At 41.5% G+C, this 22500-nt stretch overlaps 1 protein-coding gene across 1 annotated transcript in view; it reads left to right on the top strand.

Annotated features, from left to right (window-relative positions):
- Nucleotides 1-563: 563 nt before the first annotated feature.
- Nucleotides 564-22500, top strand: part of TENM1 (teneurin transmembrane protein 1) — a 209518-nt gene continuing 187581 nt past the window's right edge. The window contains exon 1 of the mRNA XM_063416608.1: nucleotides 564-701. The gene's annotated coding sequence lies outside the window, so the exon portion shown is untranslated. The remainder of the gene's footprint in view (nucleotides 702-22500) is intronic.

Raw genomic sequence — 22500 nt, 5'->3', positions numbered from 1 at the left:
TCACTGCCCACAGCCGTCAGCGCCCTCACTGCCCTCAGCCCTCAGCGCCCTCAGCCCTCAGCGCCCTCACTGCCCACAGCCGTCAGCGCCCTCAGCCCTCAGCCTCCTCAGCCCTCAGCCTCCTCAGCCCTCAGCGCCCTCAGCCTCCTCAGCCCTCAGCCTCCTCAGCGCCCGCAGTCCCCTCAGCCTCCTCAGCCTCCTCAGTCGCCTCAGCGCCCTCAGTGCCCACAGCCCTCGCCCGCCAGTTCGAGGCGCGGCGCTGGGCATGGCGCCTGCGCGGCTCTCCCGGGCATGCTCATTAACAGCGGAGGAGCCGAAAAGGGGAAAAAAAAGAGAGAAAAAAAAAAAAGAAGAAAAATCCCACCCTGAGAGCGAGCGGCGCCGCTGACACTACACCCGCCGGAGAGCGGCGGCGGCAGCAGCGGCGGGGCTGCGCCGCGCCGGCCCCGCATCCCCTCACGGCTGGCTGGCAGCGCCCGCGGCGGGCACAGCCGCGGCAGCAGCAGCCGGCGCGTCCCCGGCGGGGCGCAGGGACCGGGGCGGGCTGCGGGGAGCCGCGGCAGCGGGATGTGGATTTACATCGGCCCGTAACGCAGCGGCCGCGGAGCGGGGCGCGGGCACCGCACCTAGAGGCGATGGGCGAAGCCGTCGGCGGGGCTGAGCCGGAGCGCTGCTGAAAGTTCAGCCGGTGGCCGCGCTCGGTAAGTTTGCCGGGGAGCGGGAGCGGCGCCGCGGGCGCCCGAACTTCGCTTTTCGCGGAGGGCAGCGGCGCCCGCGCCGGGGCGGCCAGGGGAGCGGCGGGCGCCGCCGGGGTGCCTTGCCCCGCTGCCGGAGGGTTTCTGTGCACGGCACTGGGTGTGTACGGGTGTGTACGGGCGGCTCCCTGTGCGCTGCGCGGGCGGCGGGTGCCGGCGGGCGGGTGCCGGGCTGCGGGAGCGGCACCCGGCAGCGATGCTGCGCTCGGGGCTGAGCCCCGGCGCCCCTCATGCCTGCCGCGATCTCCTTGGGCCGCGGTGAGCCGGGCGCGGTGTGTCGGGTGCCGTGTGTCGGGTGCCGTGTGCCGGCGCGGAGCGGCGCTCCGGCCGCGCTGCCATCGCGGCGGGCGGCAGCGGCCCCGGCCCCGGGCGGAGCGGGGCGGCGGTGCGCGGCTCTCCGCGGGGCGCGGCGCAAGGCGGGGCGCTCCGCGGCCGCTCACACGAACAGCCGCAGCTCCGGGCGCGCAGGGGTGCGGTGGCTCCGCCGGGGCGGCGGGACCGCGCTCGCTCCCGGCTGGAGGATGGAGCAGCCCGGTTCCTCCCCGCTCCTCAGGCGTAATCTGCTAAGCGGGTGTTCGGTGTATTTTGCTGCCACTGACAGTGCGATCTGGTGATCTCTTTTAGTCAAGGCGTGTGTACATACAGTCGTTACACTGCTCTGCTGCTTCCAGCTGCTTTTTCTCTAAAATCCCTTACAGCTGTAGCTCGAGACTGACGGGTTGAGGTTGATGTATGCTAGACCAGCCGTGGATATGATTGTGGTACATAGTGAGGAACCTGCCTCGGTAGTATTAACTCTGTGCTCTTAGGGTGCTGAATGGCAACACGTTTACCTTAGCAGATCGGAGCTTTATGTGTTCTAATACTGAAATCAATGCCAAGAACTCCCCGCCTTCCCCTCTATTTGGCTTAAATATATGCTACCTTTTTAGGCTGTAGCTATCTTCGTGATAGTCTTTTATTGATTGCTTTCCCAATATCCAAAGGTTGTAGATACCCATCTTGATTGTGCTGATGCTTCCCTGATAATTAACGAGTCAGATACACCGTACTGTGGAATAAATACCAACTGTCCGTGTGGTGGGGCAAGCATCTCAGGCATCTCCTGTGTCTCCAAATGGTTTTGCAGTAACAAACCCCTTCCACTCCTAGTGCCTGGATTTTAGCTGTTAATTGCGAAGTGTAACGTAAAGCAATTTGATACCTGAAGCATGGAATTCCTGGTGTTGTAGAGAGCACTTTGTGAATCACAGATAGCAAGATAAACTGTAGTAGGGGAAGAGCTATACATCACAGGGTGAGACACAGCCCAATAGATTTCCTTCTTTCTTGTCCGTGGTTTCTTTTCAAAGCTTATTTTATACGTGACCTTAATGCTGTGGATTAATCTCCAAGCACTTCTTCACAGATGAAATGCAGTCTTCTTATCAACCTGCTATTCCTACAGATATCATATTGATAACGTAAATTCATCAGAAGTTGATACTGTGGTTTTAATATAACTGTGTGCCATGGGGATTTGGGCTTGTTGGTTTGTTTTAAGAACTCAAATCTCTAAACTGCTGGGGAATTTAGGAACCTCTCTCGGTCTTGCCTTTTTTTATTGTTGTGGTGTGTAATTGGTTTGTTGGTTGGTTGGTTTTTGTTGTTGTTGTTATATCACAGTTATGTTTCAAAGAATAGTTAGAAGTTTTCTGAATAACTGGTCTTTAAAAAAACCCAATCAAAACCAAATAAGATCCCAAGAAAATTACATTTCAAATACTGCAATAAAAATCCTTTATTTTAAAGAGAACAGTTTCCTTTAGTTGCCAAAATTAAGTATTTAAAAGATGTGTATAAATAGAAAATGAGAAAATCCTTATTAAAAGCAGCTTTCAAGAATGTAGGAATGCAAATTACTACTCTCCACACTTCAAGTAGTCAGATGTGGAAGTAAATGAACATACTGTATTGATGGCTTATGTGTAAAAAAGCCATTGAAATGTGTTCAGAGTTCTATGAAAGCAGTGTCATCTGAGGAAAACTGTGGCAAAGGAAATCTATTACTCATTTGATGTGGCGTCATAGTTAAAATGGTAGTTTTGGAAACTGAAGCAATTGCCTGGTTGCTGACACGTGTGCCTGTAGTGACACACGGAGGTGTGCAACACTGAGCTCTGCAGTAATGGCTTGGGAATGGGTAAATGGACACTTCTTTCTTTCCATTGGGATAGGAAATTCGGAGCATTGGTGTTGATGTTAATTGGAGCAGGCAGGACATTATTTCAATGTGATTCATGAGGTCTAAACGCTATGCATTTAATTTTTAAATGATCTTAATCTGAAAAATGTAAGAAGCATAATGCTGCTTAATTTATCACAATCTCAGGGCTTTGAATATGGAAGAACAGTCGTCTCCATTTGGTCAGGAATATTTTGTGTTCCCATTTTACAGACTGAGAGAACGATGTTTTTGCTTCTGTCACAATGGCTGCCAGTATCTCCCAACAACTGTAGTGGGACCAGATCCTGAAATGTTTTAAAGACCAGATATAAATTGGTGATGGAACTACGTCTGAAATTCAGGAGTTTCTGTTTTCTGGTCTGCTGCTTCTTCACTTAGATGTGCCCATTGTTTATACTTGATAATTCAGCACAACCGAGTTAATGGTAACTTTTGTGAGATCAAACAGACTTAATACAGTTTTGCTTTTTCTCTAAAGGCCCAGCCGTGAGTCTACTGATTTGAGGTCCAAAATTTTCTGCCTTCAAAGCTAATGAGAATAGGATCAAGTCAAACAAAGTTTGGCAATTGTTGGTGGAAGCAATTTTACGTATTGTAGTCTCCATTGTGTTTCGTTTCTTTAGTGTTTTACAGTAGTAGGTGCATACAGTACTGTAATACTTGTGCAGCCTTTATATGAGTTAAGGAAATAGAGTGTTTGCTTTGTCACCTTTCCTTTGCTCACCTTTAAAGATCCGTTATAATCCCAGTGTACAGACTTCAGATTTCCCAAGATTTCTGTGTGTTACATACACAAGTTGATGACACCTTATGTTTCTAAAACCTACGTGGAAGTTACCAATAAATGTCACAGGACTGAAACAGTAAGGAGAATTTCGTGGAGTCATTGTGTTGGGAGGGACCTTTAAAGCTCATCCAGTCCAACTCCCCTGCAGTCAGCTGGAGTATCTTCAAGCAGATCAGGTTGCTCAGGTTGTGTGAAATCCTAGGTGGCCATGTGTTAAAGTGATGCTGTTGCTCTCCTGTAGAGGCTGATTCTGTCTTACACTCAATTGATACAGAAATACAGCTGGTTATGAACCTTCCATTCATTACCAGTGCTGCCTTTCTGTGTGATGCTGGTATGACCGAATCAAAATCCCACTGGAGAGCAACAGGCTCTGTATGTAACTTCAGTCTAGGCAGCATGCAAACCTGTCATGTGTGGTGACAGAGGTCACCAGCGACCAGCAGATCAACCTTCCCATAGCCCTGCCAGGCCACCACGGCCTCTCGAGGGCTTCTGCACCTTCCCAGTGTCTCAGCGATGCTCTCCAAGAGCACTGTCATATTTTACCAGGTGGATACTTACTCTAAAACATTGAGCATTTTGCTGAAGTATTGATAAGTGGCATATTCAAAGTTTATTGAAATCAGTAAGAGGTAGACTTGCCCCTCCCTCAACCTGCCATCTTACTAACTTACTTTTTGTGGTTTCTAGACCAAGGACACAGCATAGTGATGTTTGGCTGAGCTGTTACATATGCACACAATTATTCTGTAGTACAGCTGTAGCTTTTAGACTATGGTAGAATTGTCAGTGGTAGCTGCCTCCAAAATGACTGTCCAACATGTTGTACCTTACTATTGTTCTGCTTTCCATGAATCAAACAAATAACTAAGAAAGAGACATAAGTGTGCTAAGTGTCAGTTGATCTCTGAGTAAAATAAAAGGAAAATTATGTTAAATGGTACTTCTGATGGATGGAAAGTAAGATTTTGATGCTGCTTAAGTAAAAAGGAGATATTAGTTATATTCTTATCTTGGCACTTTGATAAGCCTGTTCTTGAGACTCTTCTGTTGCATTTCATGATGAGGAGACTGCGCTTAAATGAGCAGATCTCAGTCCTCATCCATCTCCGCCTATGGCTGAAACCACATTAATATTAATTCCTTTAAAAAAAGTCCTTACTGGTAGGCTTAAAAATCAGTTCACGTGGATGAAGCTAAAGTCTGCCTTTGCCATCTAACTTCAGAAAAAATCTTTTTTATTTGTTGATGTTTAAGTGTTTTCTGTTTATTACCTGAAAGCCTTCATACATCTTGAAATTTGATACACTATAACATGGAAATCTTTGTGTATAAATTATAGCTGTAGTTAGCATTATGCAATACAGTAGTGTCACTAGTATTTATACTTGACAGGAGAAGTAATTTAGATGCTTCTCTACTTTTGTTGAATAGCTTGTAGGTGTTACCTGTTCATTTAATTCACTGTATTAAATGCCATTGGTTTTACCTTAATGTACCTTTAATAAATTTAAAAACCTGTTTGAGCAACGAAAAAGCACCAGAAATACAACTTTAGTGGAAATTGAAATATTAATATCAGTGATACAGGGTTAATTGAATGTCAGGAAAAAAATACCATCCAGGGGATGAAAACTCCTTTACTTGTAACTTCTACATTGAGAGTAATTTCAAGGTGTTTTAAAAGTTGAAATGAATCCTAAAATGGTGGGGAAAATGCATCCTAAAACTGCAGTTTCTAACTTAACTGTTGCTGTTATATTAGAACACAAAACCTAAAGCAGTTTCTTGAATAATAATGAAATGAGGCATAAAAATTAATCTCCATAAAAAGTCCCTAAGGGGAGAGAAAGACAGATGACTTTGTGAAGAGCATTCTGGTGTGCAAGGAGATGAGGCATTTCTCATATTCGTGTTGCTGAGTAATCTTTATTTACTTATATGGAGCAAGTTTTGGAGCTTCTTTCTCTGATTTCCTCGAGCCAGGGATGTCTGACTCCACCTGCCCTTGGCACAGAACGGGCACTTGAGCTGGGCGCTCTTGTTGCCAGTCTAGCTGGATTCTGATTTTCTGTCAGTAACTGGTATTTTCAAAGCTTCTCTGTTACAGTTCCAGATAGCCTGAAAAAAAAGGAAACTCTTTTCCTTTCAAGCTTTCAGAAGCAGTTCACTTCCTGACAGCACCAAAGCTTAGTCTCTTCTGTGGCTTGGTGTTGAAGGCTCTGTATTGAACTCAGCTTGTTTCCATTTTCTCTGGAACTGATGAAGAGTCAAAACTTAATGTAACAGATTCATCAGCTGGGAGTGAGGATGGGATTTATTCTGGAGAACTGAGATGTTGAAGAGTTGTGTGTTCTCCTTTGCTGGATATGGAACCTGCATGTTGGATTTCTTGAGTTTGTTTGATGGGGTCCTGTTAGGTATTTGCCACGTAACCTCCTGTGCTTTCAGACTTGTAACTGTATCTAGAAATGGCTGATGTGTGGAAATTGAGTGATGCTGGTTGTCATCTTGTATGTATGGAGATATATATATATATGTATATATATATACACACATGCTGTTACACTGAGTGGAGACCATATGCTCAAATTAATCAAAATAATCAAAAATTAAGTTCTTTTTGTTTCGTAAGTCTCAGAATGTGATCGCTGGATCATAGGTGTTTGTGTTGCCTATGATTAAAAACCTCTCTTAAGTTTTGCATGTTCAGAACTTTTTACAGACATACAATTACACTGTGTTTTATCATTGCTTACTACTGCTGTGGCATAAATCATGAAGCCAACACAAACAGGGTCCTTGGAGTGTTAGTCATTCCCGTGCCATGGCTAATGAGTAACCTTTGCCATTTCAGTAAACATCAGCACGCTGGGTGCTAAGTGCACTGCCTACATTGTTAGCAGATGGAGACCAGTTCTCATTTTTCTCTTCTTTTATTACTGGGTTATCATTAGTGTATGTGTATGTCTACATGTTTTGTAAGTATCTTGTAAAAAAACCAAGCAGCCCTCCTAATGACTTTAGATCTGGGAGGTGGTTAGAAGAACACTTGCAGTTTTCTGCACACTGGCCACAGGGATGGCTGTGCTTGGGAAGGGACACTGTGTTTAGTGTTTGCTTATTTTCAATGAACCGTGACCCCTCTGCTGATTTCTGGTGAAGAGCATTGGAAAAATTAAGGAGGACAACAGATCTGGAACCAACTTTATGCATTATTGTTTGGATAATGTACTACAGGGAACCTTCTAATGACAAAGCTTGAGATAAATTAGAAGTAGAAATGAGGCGTTTTTCAAAAGTCCTTCCAGTAAATGTTTATCTACTATTAGCTGATTATGCAGAAACAACTTCAGTATTAATTTCCTACATTGAAGATGAGTGAGATCAGTTCAAGGCTATTATGCCCTGAATTTGCAGACAGCTCGTTGTAATTAAGAAATAAACCTTATAGTTGTTGTTTTGGTTTTTCTCTGATGCTGTGCCTGGGGGTCAGAAATGTGTTCTTGATGCCTGCTGTCTATAGGCACTAAAAGATTTAAATAGCATCGTGCCTATTAACAGAAGTTGTTTGCATTGGTGTAAAAATTTCCCTCCAAAGCTGATTTAGTGTTCCAACATAAAGGGGCTGTGGAATTACAAGGCTGTTAATAGATGAGAAAACAACTATATGTACCATGAAGGTGATTATGGCCACAGGAAACTTGTATCAAAATTGCTGTAGGTCATGATGTTATCATTTGGGAACTTTTTAAAGGTTATTTCCTTAAACTGTTAACAAAACTGGTCTTCTGTTATGGTTTCAGCTCCTAGGGACAAAACCTTAAGTATGGTATCTGCTTTGTCTGCAGAATAAAACAGGAGCTCTTCCCTGATAGTTATCCTGGGAGCTGAGCATCTTGTTACACTGGAGTACAGAGGCAGAGTTCATTACTGATGGGAAAACAAACTTTCTCTACCGTAGCAATCCAAATTGAGCTCTCTGCTAAGTGGTGCTCATTAAAAAAATCTGTCATTTACAGGAATTACTGTTTTAGCCCTTTTAAATGTTTCAGTGCTTTTTCTTACACAGGATGAGATTTGTATGTTTGAAAAAGAAGGGCAGAAAAGGACGCTGTTTCAGAAAGATTATTTTTCTGGGGATGCACACAGCTAAAATTGGAGAGTAGATGAGCTGTACAGGCCTAAGGGGCAATGATAACAGAATTAGCAGAAATAAAGATTTGTTGTTTCCTGCTTGCTGAAATAGCCTATCTGTTGTGGGGAATATGTAGATGATACTCCCTGAAGTGTAATTCATTATGTGCAGTTTCTGAGGATTCCCAGATTATATCCAAATTCACTTTTCCCCTTCTGGTATACAGTTAATGGGGAAACAAAGCAGCTCTGTTTTATCTGCTCTGCTGCTTGGTTTTAGAAGCCTGAGAGAGCTGTTCTCCTCATGTCTGAAGGTGCACTGCCCTCACTCCAGTGCAGGAATGTCCGTCCCTCCTGGGTGCCTTTTCCTGCTCTGCAGTTCTTCCCTCCTCCCACGCGCCCATCAGTGGTGCTGGGAAGGCCCTTGGCACCTCTCAGGTGCACAGCCAGCACTGGCAGGGTGAGGCAGCTACAGGCAGGTGTCAGGTTGTTTTAGCAGAACAGCAACAGTTTGGGAGGCAGGACTGGGAAGTACCAAGTGCCTGTTGCACATTCATATTTAGGCAGCTGGTCCTGCTTGGGATCTTACCCTTGCAGGTGTTCAAAGCAGCAAAGCTTACCTGAAGCTGTACCCATTCCGTGGTTTTTCTGTTATACGGAGTCTTACTTTACAAACAGATTTTTTTTAAATAACATAAATACTCTGTAGCAATTTTAAACTCTTAGGTCAACTCGTAAACTTCTCCAAGAAGATTGTGGGTGGGTGCAGAATTACTTTTAGAATCAGAGAACTGCAAAGCCAAGTATGCATGCACTTCTGCGTTTTCCTAGTTCTGACTAACAGACTAAAGATACCTCTTCTAGTTCTTTCTCTTGACATTTCCTGAGCAGCTTCGATGAAGCTCTTTGCTACAGACAAGCAGTTCAAAAGTTTTACATGAGTAAGGAGATAATATGGGGTCAGACGGAGGGGTTTCTGTATCAGATCATAGAAATGGATGTTCTAGTTCAGTGTCGTGCTCCTGGACTGCAGTTCTCCAACAAACCCATAAAGAAAGAGCGTCCATTGACCTGGATGCTCTTCAGGTGATGGTGGAGAGCGTGGCCAGACACAGGGAGGCTCTGATCTGAACAAAGGCACAGCTGGAGAGTACAAATACATAGAGCTGGAGAATGTGCCTCTAAATACACGAGCATTCGTTCAAATTATGAATCTAAGGATGGATAGCATTAGCTAAAGAATATAATTCTCCTAGAAATGAGAGCTTTGTAATGAATGGCTATCAAGATGACAATTGTCCATTTGAATTCTCAGTACTGTGGAATTTTATTTCACTGGAAAAAGAAATTAATTAAAATCAGTTCATTCCTCCTTTGCAGTCATATATATGAAACAATCACAAAGGATATCAGATTAAAATTGTTTCCATAGTAAAAGGTTCCAAAGTGTTTGTAGAATGATGAAAGGAACTTAGCAACACTGAAACTTAAAACAATCCGAACTCTGAGTTTGGTTTTTGCACAACAATTTCACCTTTCCTTCAACTTGCCCAATGGAACTGAAGCCATACTTTATGGTGATAAGGTGAATGACTGGAGTTTAAAGATCCTTTTCTGAATGAATTTTGAATGTAAGTCTTATCTGCATAGTTCTTGAGGCAATGGACTTTTGAGCTGTTATTTCTACATTTAAAAATGTTGATATATTTTTCAGTTTAGGATAAAAGGGAAAAGTGAATATTTGTAGCCTTCAGCCATGGAGTGGTGGCTGTTCTGGGAGATGAACTGAGAAGCAGCAGGTCTTACCTTTGTTTATTATGCATTGAGGATCATATTGCTGCTCACACTTCTCACATTTGTTTAATTTTTTAAAAAACCAATTAATTAACTATCTTTAGACATATGCAGGAGAATAACTGCTTTGTGTTTTGAGGGTCACTGACACAACTCCCCTAACTTTTTGTCAGCACCTCATACTTTGCATATGAAGAAAATCTTTTCTGTGCCCAAAGTTCAGCTCGTGTCACTGTACTTGTTCAGCAGAGGAATTAGTAACAGGAAATGCTGGCTGTGTTTGTGCCGTCCTCAACAGAATCTGCTGGTTAACAACATATTTTTACTGTTCATGAAATCATTCACGCACTTATCTTTAAAAGGGTACCTTGTTTATTTCAAAGAAATCCAGGAAAGTCATAAAACATAACTTTTATCTTTTCCATCATGGGCTAACGTGCCTATTAATAGAGAGGTTTCACAATGGAAGACCGGTGAAGTCTGCAAAACTTCTTTTTGTTCTTTCTCATATGTGTCTGTAGCAGTATTCAAACAGCACATCCAGACACTGAATATACTGCTATTAAATAGTGCAAATTAGTGATCATAAAGTGAAACTGTGTGTACGTAGCTGTACTTAACGTGAGTCATATAGCTGGCATTGGTGCTGAATCAAGTGCAGTATTACTGTGAAATGATTGATATGTTGCTTTTATAACAACATAACAGCTGAAGTGATTTTTCAGCATCATTTGGAAATGGATAGAGACTTTATTTTCAGTTGTCATAATATTCCACTTTAAAATAAATGTACCACCCAACAATGATAAATTTGTACTCTCTTTTTGAATCAGGTTGATATTTTTGTATCGCTTGTGCTCTAAGCTCCATCATAAAACAGATGTTTTACTTGCCTTAAGCTTGGCTTTTTAATTTGGGCAATCCTTTGCATTGTGCAGTACAGTTTGCAATTCACTAGCAGATATTTGGATGGTGTGGAAGTAAAGGGTTTTTACTTTTCCTGCTCCCGTATCTCCTGTTTTAATTTTTTAAGTGGAGATCATCTAGTCCACAGTCAATTTTGAGTCTCTCTTTACAACTCCAAAGGCTGAAGTTCTGGCAAATTGTTCTTCATATGAGCTTTCATTCCTATTTCCTGATTCCAGTGAGAAAAAAGTGTGACATAACAGACTTCTTTTAGGCTGAAAAAAAATAATTATATGTACATCCTAAACATTTGTTTCTATTTGCGTGTTAGAAGTGAAATGTATGAACACAAATACAACACGTTTGTCATCTTTTAAATTTGTCAAAATGTCAGTAAAGTAGTAAATATTTGGTTCTGTTTTCTGGTAGACTGGGGGCAGACAGTAGCTGCCTTCTAATTAGTAAAAGCCCTCCTACAGAACTGTAAAAGGTATTCCCAGTCTTTATCAGCTTTTAATTTTACATTATGGAGGTGACAATGGCCCACGTTCTCATCAGCCTTCTGCTTGTTTGCTCAGAAGCATCTCTCAGCTCGTATTCTTTGCAGTTTTGTCTGAGCAATAATGCCCTGTTTTCTATAGAAACATTTCTTGGACTTTTTTTCACACTTGGTGTTCGTTTCAATTTTTTTTCATAAAATTTGTTTCAGTTTTTGTTTCATACAATTCATAAATTGTAGTAAGCCTCTCTTTTCCTCTCAACATTTGGTTTTGTTGGGTTTTTTTTTTCTCCTATGCTGCAAACATTGAGTTTTCTGTGGTGTTTCGTGGACACAAGTGCTGGAATTCATACAATGATTGCTGTTTTCTTTGTGCACATTGGATGTTAAGAAGAACAAATTTTCCAAAATGCATTTTCCTAAGTTACTGATTTCCTACTACTGGTTACGAGAAACATCCTAATACAGAAATTCAGTCTTGAATGGTGGAGCTAAGTTATACTGTATTAACTTTATCTTTAAAAAAAGAACTGACTGAGAAGCTGTAAATATGGTGCTGCATAAGACCCTAATACTCTGGTGGCTCCAGAGAGAGATTTAGAATTGTTTGCTTTTTGAGAGGAAAATATTGTGACAGCTGTGCTCAAACATGTTTTATGTGCTCAAAAATTCTTAAGGCAGAGTTAGAGGGGGAAAAACAATCAAGAGATGCCCAAAACCAGCAGTTGGACATTAGTTCAGAGGAAGCTGAGACAGCTCTTTGAAGCTGTGAAGATGTAAATCAAACCCTGCCATAGATCAAGGCACTTTCAGGTTTCCTGTAATTATTTGCAAATTCTAAATTTAATAGTTTTATTTTTCTAGGAGTAGACAGACTTTGTGCATGCAGACTTGGATACGTGTGGTGCCTTTCAGGTGTCTGTGCAGTGAATTGTACTCGAAGTCACTTCCCAGCCCTCATCCCCCAACTCCCTCCTGACAAAAATTCCTTGTCCTTTGTCAATATTTGCAGCTGTCCCTAAAGTGACAGCGTAAGAGGAATTGATGAGCATTTGTCTCTGCTGAATTCCTCTTTTTCTCTTGGGGTAGGAATATCTCATTAACAGAAACAACAAAAATGTTACTTGCCATAAAATGTTCAGTATTTCAGGGCTGCGTACCAAAAAGTCTGTGTCTGCTTCCTCTGCGTTAGTTTTCAGCTTCTGTTTCAGTTTCTAACTCAGTCTTGAAAAGCAGTATCACAGCCAATGTGTATGCAGAAAAGAGACTCATGAAACCTGCATCACCTCAATAATTGGTGTGAAGACCTGGTCGTTGCTTTATTCTGTAGATGGCTTCCCACCCAGGGAGTCTCAATCCTGTCTTCCATATATAAATCTGTGTTTGTGTATATATATGTGTTTGTTTGAAGGCAGGTTGCACATGGAAACTTTGCTGTGTGTGTTTTTTCCAGTATCTTTTTCAAATACGTTGGCACTTTGTTCTTCTCCTGAGGGTACATGCTGTGTACTGTGCTAAGAGTAGCACTTACTTAGCTTTTTGTAGGTTCAGGTCTAGACGCAGGAGGGCTAAACACAGGTTAACCTCTCTTACTTTTTGTTCTCTAAAGGCAGAAGAAATAAAGGTGATTCCTGAAGATTGTGTCTTAGCCACTGTTACATCTGAGATGCCAGATGCTGTCTCTGTGATCTTTAATTCATCACGGAAGTCCCCCGGAGCAGTGCGAGTTTCTCGCTGCAGTCCCCGGGGTATCCGTGCTGTTTGTTGTGTGTGTCCTGCCCTGCTTGGCAGGAGTTTCTGTGGCTGCTCCTGTGCTCGGCCACAGAGGGGTGCGTGTGGGACACCCACCGCCAGTCCCGCAGCCCGGCCAGCCTCACTTGTGTTTGTTCCGGACAGCTGATAGAGTAATTCCGGCCTGAAACCTGCCCATGATTTCCAGCAGATTTCACTCTGTAATCATCATAATTACGGGACAGAGATAAGAGAGGACTGGGAGTGATGGGGGAAGGAACTCACGCTGGTTTCCAATTGTTTGCATAAATTATAGCCTGATTTAATGTCCAATAAGCACAGGAGGGGTATCTGGTGGCCAATATGAATAACAAACCTCTGAATGCAAAATTTGAATGCTCATGGGAGAAGACTGACTGAAATTTGTGCAGGGATGAGATGATGTGTTCATTTCCGGTCTGTTTTGCAAGCTAAGCTCTGCAGAGGTTGTGTCATCATAAAATAATATTTGCAGTTAATTCTTCTAAGTACTAATAGCAATTTGTATAATTTCCATTGGTGAAAATCATCCTAATCAAGTAATGTTAAGGAGAAGAAACTTTCTTTTTAAAGAGCTTGCATAAGTGATTAACACAGTCTTATTCAGTGTCTTTAATTTTTTGTGGTTTTGGTCTTCAAGTTCTTTGTACGTGTTTAATCTTCAAAAGACAATGATGTGACACCACTGACACTCAAAGCTGTGTGCCTTTTTCCCTAACTAGTTCTATTCTTTGGGCAGTGTTGAGAAAATACTGTGTTGAATAGGATTTCATTTCATGTATTTTGTGACCACCCTCTTTCAGAGCTCGTAAGATGAAGGTGACAGAAACTTAGCCTTGCCCCATGTTTTTAGGGCCCTTTCTACATTTGTACATGGACTAATTTTCCCTGAAGTATTTGAGATGCAAGCTGAACATGCCATCCTTTATGGGCACTGCTGAGACAGCTAGGTGGCAATGTTCTTCTTATTTCTTATCCTTGTCCTCGTCCTGATTAAGATGTTTATTAATAAAGAGTAGTACCTTGCAGATTTCATCAGAGAATGAAGTTAATTAAAGTAGTTTTTCAGAAACAGTGATCACATAGAGGTTTGAGAAGGAATATATCTATAAAACTACTTATACTTGTTACACATATGCTAGCTAAGATAAGGCTAGGTCTAATATAATAATTATTTCCCATTCTTTTAAGTAGGTGTGTTGTATCTAGAAGAGAAAATATTTATGTATTTTAATGTTTTGGTGAACATAATAAAAATAAATCTGGAATTTTCTTCTAGTAAAAATGTGTTTATCTCCTCCAGATTTGTATTCTGATTGACTCCTAGTTGTGAATTGAAAAATGTTGCAGTCATCTTATAGCTAATGCTTTATTGTCTGGATGCAGCTTTACCATAGCCCCAGGCAGATCCCTGGTGGTCTGGAATGCAGGTTCAGTGCTTCTAATGTTACCTTTCTTTTGACCTGCACTGTTTTGTTTGCTGGAAATGTTGAGATACAACATTCCATGTTGGATGGCCATGCCTGTTGCTTTATTGTTCCTTCAAAATAATGGTACATCACAGCGCTGCTCTAAGTACATTAATACTGCTCCATCCAGCACATCAATAAAGAATACCCTTTGAAAATCACTGTATTATGCAGCTGAAGATTCAGGCTTCACTTTGATATCCTTGGAACTGTTTGGTAAGTGTGTTCTCTCCCAGCTGAGGAATCCAAGGGAGGAAAACAAGTGCCTCTCTCTCTTTCTTCTTCCACATATTTGATTAGAGCAGTCAGTCCTATTAAGAAAAAAGAGCGATCTGGTTAGCTGATTCTGCTTTTCAGTCTGACAGTCAAAGGCTGTCAGGGGGCTTTAAACTACCCAGAAACAAGCTCTACTGGAAAGCCTTTCTTTCTTTCCCCCCCAAAATACCATTTGTTATCCCAATAGACAGTAAGTGTCTGTATTAAAACACAACTAATGAGCCTTGTAACAAAAAGCGTAATTTATAATAAAGGTAATTTGTTTGTGTGAATTCTATGTGACTGCATTAATAGTGAATAGGAAGGTGCCCTGAAGTCCACCCTGTTTCTTCTTACTCTGAGTAAGAAGAGGAAGGCAGTGGAGATGTTTGTATTTTTATGTTGTAGGACTGTACCCCTGAAACAAGGAAGGGTTTTTATGAAGAGCAACAAGGCAAGGTTTTTGAGAGAGGTCCTACTCAAACAAACCTAAAAACGAAGCACAAGTGAACTTCTTCTAAACCACAAATTGAAGCATTATGTCTTTCTTCATTAAATGTATATTTTGTCTAATTGATTTTAATAATGCTTAGGAGTAAATAACCTCAGGGTGTGTCTTGCTTTTGGAAGTCTGTTATTTCTGGAAGGCTTGGAAGACAGGTCTCTGGGTATTTTAAGGAGTACTGTTTGAGTTATTTATATATAACTGTTATGGTATGTTTCTTGTTGACTGAATGTTTTTAATATATCTGGGTGCCTATGAAAATGAAGAGCTAATAGCATTACCAAGAGCCTGGCAGAGTGTGCACAGGCCATCTTTACAAGCTTCTGGATCCTCCTCTGCCTGTGCTCTCCTGCCCAGGCCAACCTTCCCTGTGCCAAGTGTAAGCTTCTCTTCGAGCACATATTGCTAATCGTCCTGAACTGAGCCAAATTAAATGGTGTATTTTTAATGAGAAAAAGAGTTTGGATTCCTATCCATATGCTTCAGCTGTTGTCAAATCCTACTTCAAACAGATGCTGACCTCTATATTACAAAGGCATAAAGGCTAATTATTCTTGAACAAATTTCCAATTTTGGCCACCCAAAAGGAACCGTTTACATTTCCAAGGGTATAGATCACTATAACATACCTGTTAAATTTGTCTTAGGATGTCTCAGGCTTAAAATTCCAATACTTGGAGCACATGCTGTTGAAAAGAATATAAAATGAGAAGTTCTTAGAATATTTTCACTTCATTCATTTTTACCATTTTGTATTTCTGCTGGAGATTAATCATCAGGAAAGTAATTGTACTTTTTGCTTAAAAAAAAGATGTCTGTGGTGTTTTTTCTAGAAGCTTATCTTGCAGCTCTTAGGCAGCCATGGCCTGTGCACCAGTCCCAAATGGTTCAATCTGGCATTAGGAACTGGGAGCGCTGGTAGCACTAGCTGTTATCTGCAGAAGGCTTTCTGTGCAGATGGCCATATCCTCTTTCCTCCACTCCTCTGAGTTAAAATGTGTAAATGTAAATCATGCATGGTTAGGATTATTCTTTAGAATGTCTGTAAGTAGCTCTTACGTATAAATCAGTTAAGAGCTTGAGACATTTATGTGGAAAGGATATACGGAAAAAATTCCTGTATTCTCTGTCATTTTCTTCCTTTAAGTTAAAAATACTCCATAAAACCACGTGTACCTGTACAAAGTACGTCATAAAACAAGTGCAAAAGGCTAAATAGGTGGTTGTGAATTATTCAGGGTGGTAGAACATCTGTCTTGTAACAAATAGTGGTTTAGTTTGTGTAAATTTCCGGTGTAAGCTTTTTTTTAAAGACCGACTCTGCTTTTCTGAAAGTGCCCATATGGCTAAGTCAGAGTTCGCAGATAAAGACAGTGCAACATTAGGGCTTTAGCTGGCTTGCTGATAGTAACAATAATATGGGTAAAGCCTGTCATACAGATCCTGTAACACTCCATAATCTGAGAAAACGCAGAAATCAAACTTGTGGAACTGAATTAGAGATGTATGAGTATTAAAATCCTCCATTCCCTCCCATTTAAACACAGACCATCTGCTGTTTCCAGATGTACTGCTTCCTGCAGCAGTACTCTGGGAGTGCTGCTGCAGCAGCAACAAATCTCTCCCTTTTTTTGGTTTTTCCCTGGTTCTGTGGTGTCATTCCCAGCAGCTCCAAAGCACCACCATTGGTGTTTCTTCCCTGAGTGACAGCGCACTGTGGCACGGGATGTTTCATTACTCACCGGGTAATTTGTGGTGTGGGTGGCAAAAATGCCGTAAGTGTGGATAATAATATTGTGAATGCTCCAGTGATAGTTTTAAACAATGTATGGTACAACACCTTAATCTGCTGCTGTCTGTAAAGCTGTGGGCTGTCACCTCCCTCAAGACCACTGCTTGCCTCATTAATATCGCTGGAACAAATTATCACTTCACAGCCCAGAAAACTTCTGTAGCAGTTGTGGTGATTGATGTAACAAGGCTAAAAAATAATGATGAAATGCATGTTCCAGAAGACAGACTCAAATGGCAGGATCTTCATAGGCAATTAAATTCAACAAAGGAGGAGTCTTCCTGTAATGATGTGCTTCCAAATAAATGGGAAGATCACAATGATATTCTGCTGTTATTCTACATAAACTAGTTTTGTATGGAGTAATTGTATGGGAAAATTAAGCATACAGGCATAAAATTAAAAACTCCGTTTTAGTATGTTTTAAATATGGGAGCAAAAGAAAGTGAAGTGAGAAATAATGCCACTAAATAGATCTAGTTTTCCTCTGAATTCATAGAATCATAAAGTGGCCTGGGTTGGAAGGGACCTTAAAGATGAGCTAGTTTCACCCAGCCCTGCCATGGACAGGGACACCTCTGGGCAGACCAGGCTTCTCAGGGCCCCATCCAGCCTGGCCGTGAACACTGCCAGGGACACCCACCACCTCTCTGGGCACCCCAGTTCAGAGCCTCACCACCCTCTCAGCCAAGAGTTTCCTCCTAAAATGGAATCTAAACCAGCTCTCAGCCTGGAGCCGTTCCCCCTGTGTTATCACTACCCACCCTTGTCCAAGGTCCCTCTCCACCTTTCCTGCAGGCTGCCTGCAAGAGCTGCAAGGCCACAGTTAGGTCACCCTAAAGCCTCTTTTCCAGGCTGAACCATTCCAGTTACAGTGCTAAAAGTATATTAATAGTTTTATTTTAAGATATGCTTCACACCGTGCTTTTCAGAATGGTGAGGTTTGTGCAGGGAAAATTGGGGGGCTTGGAGGGAGAGGAAGAGCATTCTCTTGACCTACTTCTAATTAAAATTCAGATTAGAAGTTTTCTATCCCTTTATTGACCGTTTCAGCAGACGAAAGCTGTTTTTCTTACATAAACCAAAGGAGAATTTGTGGTTTCCACATGTAGATCAGCTTCTCCCCCAGCACCAGTGGACACATACATATTAATTGAATTCCATTTCCCTGGGGTTTGACATTCTTTCTTTTAAAGTCTAAATAGAACAGACTCTTACGAATGGATTAAAATCTTTAAGTTAAAAAAAAACCCAAAACACCAGAAGTTAGTATATTAGAAGTGTTGATGAATTCTCTTCTCTTTGACTTGATTTTGTAGAAAGTAGAATACAGCAACAAGCAATGGTGTGCTGAAAAATGAAATTATCTCCAAGTTTTCAACCTCAGTGTTTTGAAACCATTTCAATGCATGAGGTATTAAACACAAGATGCAATGAGGAGGAAAATGAACATAGTTGGGGTGAAATTTAAAACAATTATTTTAATAATATGTATTGAAAATGCTACTTTAAAAGCATTAAGAAATGGCTAGACAGGACTCATTCATTCACAAGAATGTTCATTTTGTGTCTGACAGCGGACCCGTTTGTTTTGCTCCAGGATTCTGTTACACGCATTGACACAATGCCAGGAGTTTCAATTTATCCTTTTATGGGAGGTAGTGCAGTTTGATAAAGAAACTCCACAGCACTTTCAGTAACGGAAATGGTGTAAAATCCAAAATTGCTCCAAGGAACCAGCCCTGGTTCTCCAAAGAGTTGTGAAGCCAGGGTGTGTCTGTGCAGGTCTGTGCAGCACCGGGGTCAGAGGGCATTTTCAAATCAATGAAAAGGTTTCTGCTGACTCTGGTGGGCCCTAGGTCATGATGCTGTGAAAATAGGAGCAAAGAGGAGGTGTTTGTGTTTGGAGTCTGACTGACAGTCTTGACAGAAGGGTGTGGTTTCAGATTTGCTGTCAAGGATTTGGTACTTTTTATTTTTATTTTTAAATTCCTAGCACTGATCAAGGATCGCTAAACAACAGGAATGTAGAAATAATTGTCTGAACTTGTAACTGTCCAGAAGATTTCAAATTTCATGTTTCACCTATCCATGGCTGTTTCATTATTCAATTAAAAATAATACTAATATTTAAGCATCTAACTAAATTTAGATTGTTCTAGCATGGAGAGTTACGGACTTTTTGGTTTGGGGGAATTGAAGCCATCTGTTGCCTTGAAGCAGAGAGATTTAGTAATCAAGTACAACAGTAAAAAAGAATTTATCTAGGGAGGCTACTAATTAACAAACTTGGATCAGGTTCAGCATCTTCTTGCCCTTAAAAGTCAAGTAATTTCTGACATACTGGTTGCACAATTAGATTTTTAAGTGAGAATTGCATTAAGCATTCTGTACTTTGCATTCCTATTCTAGAAGAGAATATTTCGATGAGAAATACACCTATTTCAAAAAATAATAATTACACTTTTTATTTTCCGGAAAAGTGAAAAGAAACTTTATCTACTTGCATGTAGTTATCTGAGAAAATTCAGCTCAAGCAATGAAATTTATTCCATTCAAAAGCACGCATGATTGAGGTAGCATGTATAAAAGTTGGCCAACTGCTGCCTATCTGAACACGATGTTCGTGCTGCTGTCCCGGGTTGTGTTCCTGACCTGGTGTCTGAGCAAGTGTGCCTTTTACTTTATCTTTGCTAGTAAATCCTTTCAGTGAATGTCTCCTACCACATTAAATGGAAATTGGAATTTGCCCTGGTTCAGTTAAGAACTAACAGAAGAGTAGTAATAATTCTGTAGAGTAAACCATGTAGTAAACTTTTTGGTACTTGACAGACTAAAATTGAAGTGATCTGATACCAAAGAGCTCCATAACCTTCCAAATGTTTGGAACCAAATGCTGGAAGTGAAGCAGGTTATTCTTAGTCTTCATTTTTCATTTTTCACTTATTTAAGATTGAGTTGTACACAGCGCCGCGGTGCCTCCTGAGCCTTCTCTGTCTCCAGGCTAAACGCTCTCAGCTGCTTCTCATCACAATTCTGCTGCAGACCCGGCCTCAGCTGTGCTGCCCTTGTGTGCACCAGCCCCAGTGCCTCAGTGCCCTCCCTGTCGTGAGGCTCCAGAACTGAGCACACGATCCGGGGTGCAAAAAAATGGATTTGAGCAGTTCTCATCATTGCTACCAACCAAATGAAGGTGGCCACAGAAGCCAGGATTGATTTCTTCAGGGAATTCAGGTAATGCACCCCATGAGCTTGGGGACTCTTCAGGAGGCTCCTCAGTACTTTATCTGTACTTGTCTTGTATATACTTGTATATATTGCAAGAGAAACTGGTTTTTGTAGAACCTTCTGTACCTTTTTTCTGCCCAATATTGTGTCAGGTTGTGATGCTTTTATAACTCTAGGCCCATACAGGTGGGTTTCAGTAACAGCCACTCTTGGTGGGAGCTTAATTTTCTCCAGTTTGAAGGTGTACTCTAAAAGGAGGAGGAGGCTAGGAAAAAAATGTAAAAATCGGAACTTTGAAGCGTTGATAATCTGATAAGAGACTCAGACCATATCCGAGTCTCTTATCATATTAGTGGGAAAGATTGAGCTATAGGAATATTTTTGAAGGGTGGAGGGAGTAGGAGGGAGAACAGATTTGCTTGCTGTGTGTCTAGAGCTGAAGCTGTGTCTGGGACTGTGAGCAGTGTACTTGATGTTGAAGAAAAATACAGCTAAAATGCTTGAGACATCTTAAAACCTGCATTTCCTCAAATGCTAAGTGCTTCCTTGTATCTGCTTTTTCAGGCTGAATTTTTACATGTGCAGTAGGCTGTACTGAATTAGTGTGAAAACGGGTTCTCCTTGTCTCTTCCATTCATCTCTGCGCTGCAGTGGAGAACGATCAAAGCGTGTTTGCATTCCCTTTGTCTTGCAGCAGCGTTGCTGAGCTCTTCACTGAGGCTTTGGGAGAGTGCATGTTCTCTTAGGCTCTGTGAGGAGCAAAAGTGGTGCCACACATCTGTAAGGTACAATATTACAGTTTGGAGAGATTTGGCACTGGCTGTACCACAGGCTTTTATCCTTAGCTGTGACTTTTTGATGCTTAAGCCAGATATTTAGCTCTTTGAGTTTTATTTCTATCACTCATTAGGATTGACATTACACAACAAGTTTATCTCTCAGCTGTCTTCTACCATATGGTACTGTTGGGTTTACTGTTCAACTTGCCAAATTGATGGTGAGAAATGGAGCAGAGGAGTTCTTTGAATATATTTCAGTTAGAAGTGGTGTAAGATGTGAATGGGAGCTCCTCCTCTGCTGAAATTCAAAGAAACCTCGGCTGGCACACATCATCCTGTTCTCAGAGCTCCGTCAGGCAGGGTGATTTCTCAGGGAAGCTTCTGTCTGTCTCTAAATCCTAGCAGGGCCATTGAGAGCTGCTAGTCACTGTCAGGTATTGAGTGACCTGAACTGTCAGGGGTTGATGTGATCAGCCCCGGGACTGTGCCAGGGAGCTCAGGACACGTTCCAGGTGTGCGGAGTTTTCCCGTTATTAGAGCAGGGTGTGCCGCATTGCCACAGGCCAGACAGCAGCTGCCACAGCTTTCAGCCAGGTGAGGATTGTTGGGAGGGACAACAGGTGTGTTTACTGAACTTTGTCTTTTTTTATTTACTTCTCTTTATTTACCCCTTGAAAGATCTGGAAGGTTCTTTCATCATCAGCTAATTGTGGACAACAAATGAATCTTTGAGAGAGTACTGGTATGTGTTTAATGAAAACCATTGATCTACCATTTTCAGGCATGCTTCCTTGTTGTTGGTTTTGTTTGAAGATTACTTTGTAGTCTTGTTCAAAGACCACCTACTTATCAGAATGTAAATTGCAAAGTTTTCCTCATTTTTATATTGGCACCATAATAAAAATCTGTGTGGCTGTTGCAAGCCATACACAATACTGCTGAGATTTCTAGTTCCCTTTGAGTGAAAATTCAGTTCTGATGTTGTGACTGGGTAATTTTTATTTGCTAAGCGGTTTTGATTCCATTTATTAATAGCCTATACCACGTCTTTCAACCTATTTAGGTAAGGCAATAATCCGTTTTATGGGAAAATATTCCATATCTATTTGCAGATATTACACACAGTGAGCTATTTGCTTCTTTTGAGTCACTGGAAAGCTGAAGGTTTGTAAGCAGGACTTGGCAGAGCAGCCAGGAACATCCCTGCCATTCAGTGTTGTGTTAACAATGTGCCAGCTGTAGTTAGTTTGAACTTTTCCTTGGGTTTTGACTGCACCTGGAAGCTGTAGGAAAACTTAATATGAGGAATTTTAGGAGGAATATCATATACTTCTTATCACTTTTTTTGCCCTGCTGCAAAGATGCCAAATTATGATATTCATAGAAGGTCTTCCAATATGTAAGAGATTTTCCCTCGAAAAAGATTTGAATTTTTATAAAAACAAAGCTATCATTTTAATCCTTTGAAGACATATTATACATAGTAAGGAGAGGATTTCTGTTTCGTTTCACTTACCCCTAGATATAAATTGTCAGAACAGTAATCTAAGCATGTTTATGCTTTTTGGTTGCTTATTCATTAACTATCAGGACA

The sequence above is a fragment of the Prinia subflava genome, chromosome 20 (genome assembly GCF_021018805.1).
Source record: "Prinia subflava isolate CZ2003 ecotype Zambia chromosome 20, Cam_Psub_1.2, whole genome shotgun sequence".
NCBI lineage: Eukaryota > Metazoa > Chordata > Aves > Passeriformes > Cisticolidae > Prinia > Prinia subflava.
This window is presented reverse-complemented; position numbering and strand designations above follow the sequence as displayed.